The sequence below is a fragment of the Halichoerus grypus genome, chromosome 3 (genome assembly GCF_964656455.1).
Source record: "Halichoerus grypus chromosome 3, mHalGry1.hap1.1, whole genome shotgun sequence".
NCBI classification, from domain to species: Eukaryota; Metazoa; Chordata; class Mammalia; order Carnivora; family Phocidae; genus Halichoerus; species Halichoerus grypus.
The window spans coordinates 140,068,872-140,081,571 of NC_135714.1; the positions used below are offsets into that span (position 1 = coordinate 140,068,872).

Sequence of the window (12,700 nt, forward strand, 5' to 3'; positions counted from 1 at the left end):
ACAACAGAACTATCCAGTCCAAAATGTTGCTAGTGCCATGGCTGAGAAACCAGGGCCTAAGGGAGTGGTAAATGGAGAGGCACTGAAATGGGAGGGAGTGCAGGACATTTGAAGAATTAGAAGCCTAATGTATCTGGAACATAGAGAGTGACAGGGAGAAAAGAGGAGGGAAGCTGCAAAGTAGACAGTGTAAAGAAAGTTGATTTTTTTTTTTTTAATATTAGTGGAAAGCCATTGAAAGTTTCTATGCTAAGGGCTAAAATGTTCAGATTTATGTTTCTAAGAAATCATGCAATCTGGTCACAGGTAATGACCTGGGGAAAAAACAAGTTGTCTAAAGATCATGTGGAGCATGAAGGTGGTGTATGGGGCCAAGGGAAGGCCATTCCAAGCTCTTTACCTCCCACTCAACTGCCTGCTTTACTAGGAAGAGAGCTATTAACAGAGATTCTTCTTTACCTAAGAAACTTACATGTATAATAAGACAAGCTTTGTTTTTTAAACATCCCTTTTCACCTTTGTGCTAATGGTCTTTCTCCCCTTTATATCCTCAGACACCTATGCCTCTCCTTAGCTCATACAAGCTTCATGTTGCCTGACTGTCTTTGGAATTTCCATGTCTGTGCGGATTCCCCATACGTAAGCTATTAAATTTGATTTTTCTCCTGTTAATCTGTCTCATGTCAGTTTGATTCTAAGTCCAGCTAGAAGGATCTTGAAGGGCAGAGGAAATTCTTCCTCCCCAACAGTGGCTTCAATTAGCCTGATGGCAGGGAGGAGAAAGTATTTGAGAAGTATCTAGAAGGAGGAAGTAATAAAACCTAATCATTGTTAGAGAGACAACACAATGTCATGTTTACATACACAGACTCTGGAGCCAGAGGACATGGGTTCAAATTCCAACCTTGTAATTTACTAGTTTGGCAACCTTGAATGGTTTATATTTAATGTCTCTATGCTTTGGTTTTTGGTTAACATGCCATTATGACTGTGAAGTGAGTTAATTTTTGTACAGTGCTTAGGAGTGCCTGGCCCATGATAAATGCTATATAAATCTTAAATAAATCAAATAAATGCAAAGATACAGTTGTCTCCAAGTGTCCTGGCTTTTCTGATTTGTGTAGCTGGTAGACAATTATGCCATTCTCTGAACTGAAGAACTGGGATGAAAGTCTTTTTTTTTTTTTTCTTGAGGGTTGAAGGGGTGGGCAGGGTTACACACAGGAGAGTGATCAAAACTGGTGAGAAGTCAAAACTCTATTTCTAAGAAGAAATAGATGACTGTTTTAAAAAGTACATTCTGAATATTTTCTAAAAAAAAAAATGAGGTCCATACTCTTTGCTGTACACCAGGAATATCAAGTAAATATTGCCTCCCCAACCTTGCATTGCAACAATTAAGATATTCTAGGCTTGGTTCTCCTTCTTCCCAAGCAGTAATTAAGCAGTGAGCTAATATTGATTCAATTATCTTTTACTACTTTGTAATAGTAACTGTTACTAACTTAAGTTATCTAACAAAGTAAAGAAATTCTACCAACAATATATCAAGAATTCCACAAACTCTAAAGATAGTTTTAAGCCTCTGAGTTAATAATTATCTTATTCTTATTAAAAAAACATTGTTTTCCCTTTCCTTCAGATGTATACCCACTTCCTACTATGCAGGCCCGGGATTATAGCAGAACTCATTTAAAAAAATTATTTGGGGATATTATTTTACCCAAGTGTTTGTAAGCAAATCTAAATTTATAAAGGTATCTGTCCATGTGGAGACGTCAAAGAAAGATACATTTGAAGTGCAATTATTCAAAATTATAATGCTAAGGACTATATAAATCATCCTGAAATTTGTTTGCCCAAAAATGCTGAGAATCTTTGTTTTTTCCAATTGTTTATTTAGAGCATGATGTTTCAAAACAAGAAGATTTTCAGGAGTATTGTGCCTAGCAACATTTCTATTTCTCTACTTCTACAAACTAATTTGGTTAATTGCATGGACTATTACTATGAATTTTTTAAAAAAGAAATTAATAGAGGGCTTAGGGAGTTTGTCTTATGTACTACAATCCTAAAATAGGAAAAAAAAGAAAGAAAGAAAGAAAGACAGTGATCAATTTGAGGTGTTAATTGCATAGAGGAAAACAGAAATTGTTTTACTTGTATAAAAAATCTAATTCTAGAATTTTGTGTATTTATGCAAGGTGAGGTGAAAAAAATTTGCTTCCTAGCTTCCTTTGAGCATAAAGTGGATCATCATTACATAGGCTACTTACTTATATCCTTATATTTTGCATGGATTTTGAAGTTTAAGGAGTAATTTTAGAAATATTATTTTACTTGATATTCAAAAGAACCCAACGATGCATGTATGGTAAAGCACAATAGCTATTTTACTGATATAGTAACCAGGAAATAGATGTGAAGGCCACATAGTAAATAATAGATACAATATACATCTGAACTTAAGTCTTCTGACTCCAAGACCAGAGCTATTTATTTCACTCTACTGTGATTTCCATTATGTATGTTTTCTTCACTTGATTCCAGAAACTTGGGCCTTCTAAAAGAAGTCAAAGGACCTGATGAAATCACCAACAACAGCTATTCTTATATTTTTGGAAATATCTCAGAACTAAATGTAGTGGTATAGTGGTCCAAGGCCAGTTCAAGTCCAAGTCCTCATTCCATTTTCTGATAATCTTCGTTTTTAAAGTAGCAAAGATTTTATTTACATTTTATTCGTCTTCCAGAGAAAGGTACCTACACTGCGCATGTATACATTTAGCCTGTCATGCAGTTCATGGTAGAAAATATTGCCTTACTAACTGCATGAATTGAAACACCTGTGCCTCAGGCATAGGCAGGTTACAGACCTGTCACTTGTAACCCAAAGTCCTGGGGGTCAGACAGTGATTTTGCAGGACTGAAGTCATTCTTATTTTTAGAGTCATTTGAAAACCTCTCTATTGAGGGCAGGGGCTCTCCCCGTTCAACACTGCATATCCAAACTGAGTGCAGTGTCTGGGACATAATATGTACTTAGTAAATATTTGTTGAACAAACGAATAAGTGGTTTTAATCATTCTCAGCAGGCCTCCAACATGCATAAAAGACTACATGCCCTTTAACTTCCAATTATGCAATTATCTATTCAGTCAGTCAAAAGATATTATTTTTTACATGCCAGACTATTGTAGGTGCTGGGGACACATAGGGGAAAAAATTCATTGGATTTGTATTCTAGTGGCAAGAAGTCTCCAAATTAATAACAGAAATAAACAAATACAGAAATAAACAAAATGAAACATTAAAAAAATTAAAATGGTAGATGGTGATAAGAGTCAAGGAAAAAAATAAATCAAAAACTGGAGATAGGGAGTATTGGATTGGTTCTCATATCACAGGCAAAGTAGCCAAGAACCACTTTAATTGATGAAACTATTGTTATCTCCATTTCATGTTTTCAGCCACTAAACTGGGTATTTTGAAAGTCACAACTGTTTTTATTTTGCAGAATTGTAATCAAGTGCTGGTTTTTTACTAGACACTGTATACATACATCAATGTCATAGAATTTGTCATATAAGAAATTTAATTTTAAATGCTGCCCCCTAATAATAGTGAAGGTTTTATAGGGTGTACCTGATACACATTAGATGGATTCCTGATATTGGGATGGTGTTCCAATTCAAGCTTTTGAAGCTCATAGTCCCAAACAGACAAACCAGACCAACCTCCCTCCCTCTCTTCCTCTCTCCCTCCCTTCCTCCCCCCTTCCTTTTCCTTCCTTCCTTCCTTCCTTCCTTCCTATTTCTTTTCCAGTGGGTTTTACCTAATGCTATGGGTCTTCAGAGCAAAGTTAAGTCTCCAGACACCCAGGGACAGATCTTGTGTCTAAGAAGGAGCTCTTCCAGTAAAGAGATACACCTGGCTGTCAGTTGAACTCTCCAGATTTAAATGACATTACTACCTAAGAACACATTTGACAAAACTAGTCATTTTCCTCTTCTTTAACCAATGTGTCTAGAAATGGATTTGGTACAATATTACAACATTTAAATGTATATTGTCAATTATTGTCTGTTAAGTGTTATGTGACTATTAGTGATGCAGTTTGATTTTAAAGAAAATCTCTTAAAAATTTGTTATTTCAAAGAAAAAAATTTATTCTTTCTGATTTTACTTCTCTCAGATTAAATGCTTTTTTAGAGTATTTGCAACATAATAAAATGAGCATTTTGAATGTTTTTAATCCCTAATAAACAACACTTTAAGTTTCCTTTGCTATTTCACTGTTATTCTTGGGCTGGCTCATTGATTTATAAATATAACATTTCATTGTTATTTATTTTTCATTCCTTCCAAGATTTTCTAATACTATTTGTGCCTCCTCTAAAAAAAAAAAAGAGAGAGAGAGAGAGAAAGCTCTAAAATACTGTTCAATTTTGCATTAGGGAAAACTTTTTCTTTTCTTAACTCATGGCTCCATAAACCTAGTTTATTTCATTGAAATCCCATGATATGAGTTTTGGTATCTAGCAGATTTTCTTTATACCTCGTCATCATATCTTGTAAGATACTTTTGTAATACCTGACTTTTTACAAATTGTCTAATTTTCCCATTTTGCTCATATTTAAAAAATTATGTATTATAAAGCAAGGCTTTAGTAAGAGATATGAAAAATATCACCTGGTGTTAAATAATTCGGTTTACTAAAATCCATCTTAAAATATTACCTGCCAGGGCGCCTGGATGCCTCAGTCGGTTAAACGGCTCCTTCAGCTCCGGTCATGATCTCAGGCTCCTGGGATCAAGCCCCGCATTGGGCTCCCTGCTTAGCAGGGAGTCTGCTTCTCCTTCTCCCTCTGTGCTCTCTTTCCCTCTCTCTCTCTCTCTCTTTCAAATAAATAAAATCTTAAAAAAAATATTACCTGCCAAGGGGGGCAGAGAGGTGAAATAGATAAAGGGAATCAAGGGCACACTTACCTTGATGAGCACTAAGTAATATTTAGTATTGTTGAATCACTATATTGTACACCTGAAACTAATATAATACTGTATGTTAATTATACTTCAATTAAAAAAAAGGAAAAAATGTATTGCTTGCCAAAATGTATATTTCATGAGGGCAGGGATCTTGACTTTGTTTAGGACATAAGAGATAGTCAATAAATATTGGTTGGGTAAATTGTATGCATTCTTTTCAAAAGTAAGATGTTCAAAAATTCGATCCCAGGAGCCTGCGATCATGACCGGACTGAATTGTGTCCTCACAAAATTCAAATGTTGAAGCCCTAGTCTTCTGTATGATTGTATTTGGAAATGGGGTTTTTAGGATATAATTAAGGCTAAGTAAGGTTCATAAGGGTAGATTCCCAATCCAATAAGATCAGTGGCCTTATAAGAATGGAAGAGAGATCCTTCATCCTTAGCTCAGGATGGCATATAAACCTCAGCTGCCTGGTGGAGAGCTTCATGTCCTTGGGGTTCCCGTACATACCAATTATTTTTTTTCTTTTGTTAATCTGTCTTATGTCTATTTAATTATTAGACCAGCCAAAAAAACCTAGAAGGAAGAAGGGAAAAGGTTTCCTCCTTTACAGTTCTTTTATGCTTAAAAAGAACTCCTCTAGGTTCTCAGTTCTAAAACTAATAGAGTTGATCCACAAAGACTGGAAATACTTGGGTGATTGATGGAGTTTAATTACACCAATGGAGCAAAAAGACAACCCAAAGCAATAGTAGCTGATGGCCGGTAGGGAAGAGCTAGTCAGGGCATGCAGCAGTCTGGGATCTGCTGATTTCAGTGTAGGAAAGAGCAGGAAGAAGGGGCACAGTGGTGGAGCAACGCCACTCTAGAAATTTCTGATGGCTTCTGAGGCTGTGCTCTGAGGAGGGCAATTTGCTGGCCATCCAAGAGGCTCTTGTTCCCACACAGCAGAAATTTCAATCAGCAGGGTTATTTCTAGATTTAAAAAAATGCACAAACAATGAATCATGGAATACTACATAAAAAATAATAATAATAAATTAATTAATTAATTTAAAAAAATGGCCCCGAAAGGCATAAATTGCATACACATTACTTGTACTTGCTGCCTAGTCAATGACAGATTTTCCTGAGACAATGAAAGTTGAGGTTTTGGGTTATTTTTGTGTGTTTTTTTTTTTTTTTAAATAAAGTGGGGAAAGTGAGCAGTGTGTAATTAGGTGGATTGCTGTGTGGAACTATGATCTACCCTGATCACTCCTAGACTCACATTTCATGATATTTATCGACTTATCCTCATCATAACCTCTGCTACACTGTAAAGTTATAAACAGACAACTAGTTTTGCAAATATTGCAGGCCATTCTATGGCAATTTATCCTACAAACTGAACTCTAGCATTTAATAAAATAGAACAATACTGGCAAAACAGGGCCCCCAAAATAAAATTCTTAAATTTTGCTCTTCCTCTTCTCTGTTTTTCCATATTTTTTATATTCCTATTTTAAAAATCAACTGAAATGGTTCTTACTCCTTGTAGTCTTCCTTAATTTCCCAAGTCAGCATTATTCCTCTCCTCCCAATATTCCTAGGACACTTAGTTTACATTTCTATTATGATATTTATTTCATTCTGTCTTAACTCTACTGTATTATAAAAAATATACTCTCACAAAAGTAACCATTGACTTTATCTATGATTATACGCAAGGACATCTTCCAACTTATCTAACAAGGATATTTTCTTGGGATAGCCTGGGTGGCTCAGTTGGTTAAGCGTCGGCCTTCGGCTCAGGTCATGATCCCAGGGTCCTGGGATCGAGTCCTGCATTGGGCTCCTTGCTCAGTGGGGAGCCTGCTTTTCCCTCTGCCTGCCACTCCCCTTGCTTGTGCTCTCTTTCTCTCTCTGACAAATAAATAAATAAAATCTTTAAAAAAAAAAAGGATATTTTCTCAGGACTTGATCCTATTTTTCACTTTGCTTAATATTTTTTATTGTAATTTTCTTTGCTCTCCATCTAATTTATCTGATTATAGTATCCAGCAAATGAGTATTTGTAATAAATGGTTCTGGGGACCATTATCCATGCATATATATCACATTTTCAAAATTCAAAATTAGGAATCTTGAGGTGTAAAATTGCCCCTGGCTAAAAGAGGAATATACGAAATAAAGCACCCAATGTCTACTGCAATTGGGTCTCCTAAAAGTGCAGCAACTATAAAATCAACATCAGATTCCACAGGAACTAAATTGTAAACAAATAATACTGGTCAGAAAACAGTTATCTGGTCTGTAAGAGCAAAAGGAAGAAAGAAAAATGAAGGCTTTGAAGGAAGTCAGCACTTCCAAATATTTTCATCTGTGTATAATGTTAGTGAAACTATAGAAGCTGCTTTTTGGTATTATAAGCAACAGTCTCCAGCCCTGAGAGGCACTTGACCCAAAAAGATGAAAAAAAGAAAGAAAGAAGATCTAGAACATTATTCCAATTGGCATAAATATTGCCTAAAGGGGATTTTGAAGTATGTTTTTATTCTATCTAGCACCATGAATATCATAGGTAATGATTTATATTTGGACACCAATGGTATCATCTGGAAATGTTGGCACTCCATAGTTGAATAGTCCGTATGTGATTACAACTCAAACAATTTGCAGAAGTATTATGGTGACAGCTTACACAACACTATGCACTTTGTTATTCTTTCATCAAACATTTACGGTTTCTGTTGGTCAGGGGGATTTTCCTCTGTCCTTCAAAGGTTCTTCTGGCTGGTCTAATAATTAAATTGACATAAGACAGATGGACGGAAAAAAAAAACCAGATTGACAGGAGCAAATCAAGTTTAATTTTGTACATTTAAGAACCCCACATATATGAGACTTCAAAGACAGAAAGGTCAAGTGAGATGTATGTGCCATCCTGAGCTAAGCAATGGGATAGTAGCCTGGGGCTTCAAAGACGAGGAGGGCAATTCACAGGGCAATTAGAAAAAGAGCAGATGTTTGGTAAGTAGATGTTTGCCCTGCCATACAGATGGGTCATTCAGATAAAATTTCTCTCTGATAATAGCTCTTATTCTGAGAAAGACACCCAGTTTAGATTCTTCTAGGTAGTTAAGGGAGGAACAAAAGTTTCTCTTGAGCCTGCTGAGTCTCGATCATCTCCAGCTCCAAGTCATCCACATGCCAAAATAGCACATTCTGGGGAGACTTGTTCTGAACACTTTCATTTCCTTTATATCTAGGAACTAAGGGCACCAGTTTGCACAAGATGCAAACAAACAGATAAATACCCATGCTCCTAGAAGGAGTAACAGAAAGGACTGATTTGGATTCTAGGTGTAAAGGAAAGACTGAGAAAAGTTGCAGCCTGACTAGTTTCAGGAAGGATTAGTTTGCTAAATAGGTGGAGATGGGTGGGGAAAGAGATGTTTTCCAGACAGAGGGAATGAGTACAAAAGCCCAGAGGTGTGAATGGATAGGTATGGTCAGAGAGATCTAAGTAGAAAGATTTTGCTGAATCACAAAGTTCAATGGACAGAATTGCAATTAGAAGTTTGAAGATGTAGGCAGGAGGGCCTTGTTTTGAAACTGGACTTTATCCTGCCGGTTCGTGTCTCTCTTTAGTGTGTATAAGAATTACCTAGGGAGCTTGTTAAACTGCCCTACTCCTGATTCAGTAAGTCTAGGGTGAGATCCAGAAAAATCAATTCAGCAAAAATCCTCAGTGGCATTTTTGAAGGTAGTTTTTGCTCATCCCTTGAGGAAAGAGCTATAGTAATTGGAAGAAGTTCAGGCATTCTAACCAGGAGCACAACATTCCTCAGGATAACTTGGGGTGGATGCCCTCGATTTGGTCTGATCAGTAAAACCCTCAGTCTGGGATTCAGGAGACCTGGAATCCAAGTTCAGCTCCCTTACTAACTAGCTGTGTTTCTTCAGAGTTAATCTAATATATCTGACTCTCATTTGCATCTTTTGTTAAAGAGTAATATGGCGAAACTTCCTTGCAAATAGATAAAAAATAGCTAAAATACGCTTTAAAAATGTTTATGCTTTATGCAACTTTAACGAAAGTTTTATGGTTATGAACTATGCAAATGTCACAGACTGATTAGATCAAGGATATGACCCAAATTAGCAGAATTAATGGATACCAGCTAACACTTAAGTTATGTTTTTGAAAATATTATGTCTTTCCTTTTGCTCTTAAATATCAATGTAGACTTTAAGGAGTGCATAATTGCTTGTTCTAGTTAAAAATCAAGGCAAGCTTTTTTTTCTCATTAATTTTATTATCTGTGTTACGTTTATAACTGAAAAGACATTCATTTTAATTATTTATGATATTTTTTAAATACTCCAATAGTTTTAGTGCAACAACTTTTAATGATTTATCAATAACGCATTGACCAGCTAAGAATATCTTCACGCCGTTATCAATACTGCTTACCTTTTCTGAACCTTTAGTTCATCTTATACATTGCCTAGTAGTTGGTAGAACAAAGTTTGATTTCCGGCCTTGTGAATACATATGAAAATCTCAAGGGACTGTTTCTTTCATGCCTGAATAAAAAGCTGAAAATTCAGACTTTCCATTTAATATTCCTCTTAATAAACTGATGTAGCAAAATTGACGACTGGGTTTTTTGGTTTGTTTGTTTGTTTAACTTAAAATAAGTGATTTAACCTCTCAGGGCCTCAGTTTCTTTTTTCACTTATTTTCAATTAAGTAAATGCAGAATTTTTTTAAACCTGCCAACTTAGTTATTTGAATATCACATTAATGGGATTGAAGTCACAGGTTCTTAAACCACGTGAAAGGTATTTTTGTCGTTTTTTTCTCTTTGCTTCAAGGCCACAGATTACAACTGGCTAATCATCTTGCAAATGCATCTATTGTATATCAGAAGAAATAAAAAAATTAAAAAAAAAAAAGAAACACTGGGAAATGAATGAATGTTTTGGAACAGCCCCTGAGAGTATCCTTCATAATAAGGCTAATTGCTTAGAACTTAAATAGAGGTTCTCAGACCGAAAGAAGAAAGACGTGGTCAGAACTTACCATTGATATCCTCCTAATAACTTCCCTACGATTACAAATTCAAATAGCTAAGAGATATTTATGTGCTATTTGCCAGGAACTGTTATAAGCATTTTGAATAAGTGACCTCATTTAATTATCTCAAGACCCCTACAAATATGAATATATCCCCAGTTTTTCAGTGGGAGGCACTGATGCACAGAGGTGTGAGCATCTTTCCTAAGGTAACACTAGTAGTTAGAAAGTAGAGCTGGCACTCATACTGAGGGAGTCCGACTCCAGAACCAGCCCTCGTCACATCTCATTGAACTAGATGAGTCTCTCTTAATTTGGACACGTGCAAACAGAGTTTGTCATCGATCACAAGCAATCACTTAGATTTGTGCTGACATGTGATGTTCTCAGTTTCAGTGATCTCTGCCAAGGTAATAATAGTAGACTGTGAATTATGTAAAATGAAAATATCATCTCTTTATTTTTTTGCACAAAAAGCAGAAGCTTCTTCAAATCTATATTCAGACATGTTAGAACAATTCATTCAGAAGTTCATTTTAAAAGTGGGCATTTAAATGGATTCATGTGCAATAAAGACAAGACCAGTGTTCTCACACAAGTTACTGGAGTTACCAGATGAAAAGTCAGGAAACCTGATTTCTTGGCCCAGTACTGCTTCTAACCACCGGTGTGTTCTGAAGAAAGTGAGGTATCTTTTTTTCCCTTGTTTCCCCTCACCCCATTATCACATCACAGGACTAGACTAGGAAGCCTCCAATATCCCTTTCAGCTCTGAAATTTTATGATTCTATAATTAGGAATAAAAGGTGTGGCCCATCCCGTGAGTTAAACATGGATAATAGATGATCCCGGGTCTCTGAAAAATATGCCTTTAATCTCATGTAACACCTCAGGCTCATGGTATCTCGGGAGAGCTATACCAATCACATTCAGCTGCTTCGCTTCTATAGTTTATGGCCGGAATTGGTTTGCTTTAGATAACACACTCTTGTGCTGGGCCACTGTTGCTAAGATACGGTTTTGTAAATAAAAGTTATTTTAAATATAATCCTGGTGCAGGGAGGAAAAAAAAACATGGAAAACAGTTGGCTGAGAATTTAAACTATCTTTTGAGAGGACTGAGACAATGCTTTCAATAAATATTTAAAAGATCCACTTTTAAGTGCATCTTAAAATTATTTTGGCTTTCCAAAATGAAATGGAGTGAAGAGAGGGTGAGGACCCAGGGGGAGCGTGAGCAAGTCTAAGGTCAACAGTGATGATGAGTTATTTTGCAGCTCAGTGATTTGGCCAGTTTGGAAAGACACTGATATTGTTGCTATGAGGCTCTGTGAAGATATTTTGTTCTTGACATTTACTTCTCAGTCTCTTCATCCAAAAGAAGGAGAGAATTTGATTGTCATCATTTTAAAAAGATCAAAAAAGGCCTTATCTTAGGAATTGCTGTTGAAGGCTGAAGAGATTCCAACTGGACAGCCCTGTCCCCAAAAGCAGCTCATGCTCAGGCAACCTGACAGAGATGATAGAGTAAGTTGTTCCTGATGTGCTGGGCAGAAACAGGCAGAAAACCCCGTGGCCCCCAGACAACACCTCCACCACAACCTGAAGTCCCACCGTTAGATGCCCACGTCTTAAAGCCGCAGTGATTTCCACCCTTCGGGAGCCCTTTGGAAATGTGGAGTGAGGCATAATCACTTTCTGGCTCGTGCCTTAGAGGGGGTTTCTGTGCAGCTGGCTGTCAACAGGATAAAAGGGGGTGAGAGACGAGGGGTCTAGAGGGCACCTTGGTTGCCAGGCCAGGAAGAGAAAGAGTGGGAAGCATACGATAGGGTTTCAAAGTCACATTGTGCCTACTTCAACCATTTCAGCGAGGGCCAGCCCAGCTGCTCGAGCTTATATTTGGCTTTGTGCACGAGGCCTGTCCCATTAGCCTATTTCATTTACTTTTTATGAATCTTGGCAAAATTCATATTAATCACATTCAAATTATCAGGCTTCAGGCCTAGGCTGAGCAGACTTGTCCTGTCTCCCAGCCTGTGTATATTCAAGAAGCGTAACTTGATTTTATGTTTATCAGTCAGAAGTCCTTTAGCATCTGATAAGCTTCTGAGAAGGGATTTAAAGCATCCCCCCGCTACGAAGCCTCGTTAGGTCTTTGTAACACTGACTGATCCGGAAGGATCCCACTGAGAAAATGCTCTCTCGCCCACTCACACGCGTCAGGCGCCCCAGCAGCATACCAGTCAGGAGCTGCGCCATGATCAGGGCCGTGCAAACAGCTCTTCTCTTCCACTCCTGGGGCCATGGCCTTCTATTCCCATTATTGTTATTACTAGTATTACATACCCAGCATCTTCATCAGACTCCACCAGACCAGAAGTTGGTCGTCACAACCTGGACATTCTATGTCTTAGCACTCCCGAACCCCCTACCAGCAATGTCAGGCTGAGTACTTGGCACAAGATTAGATTTTAGTTGATATTTCTTAAATAAATAAAAACGATAAGAACAGGGCATCATTGCACCGTTATTTGAAATAATATCTGAAGGCAATGAACATTCTTAGTATTTTTCTCAGTTTCTTAGAGGGGAAAATAGAGCTGAAAATTTCAACCGTGATTTGGTTGTTTTTGTGTGTGTT

The 12,700-nt window shown here is 37.0% G+C and overlaps 1 protein-coding gene across 7 annotated transcripts in view; it reads right to left on the reverse strand.

Moving 5' to 3' along the window:
- Positions 1 to 12,700, reverse strand: part of LOC144381391 (uncharacterized) — an 89,632-nt gene that overhangs the window by 22,938 nt on the left and 53,994 nt on the right. The window contains exon 3 of one of the 7 annotated variants that reach the window (XR_013446554.1): positions 5,687 to 5,969. The exons of the other annotated variants lie outside the window; for them this stretch is intronic. The gene's annotated coding sequence lies outside the window, so the exon portion shown is untranslated. Of the gene's footprint in view, positions 1 to 5,686; positions 5,970 to 12,700 lie in introns of those variants that run through there. 7 annotated transcript variants of the gene reach the window in all.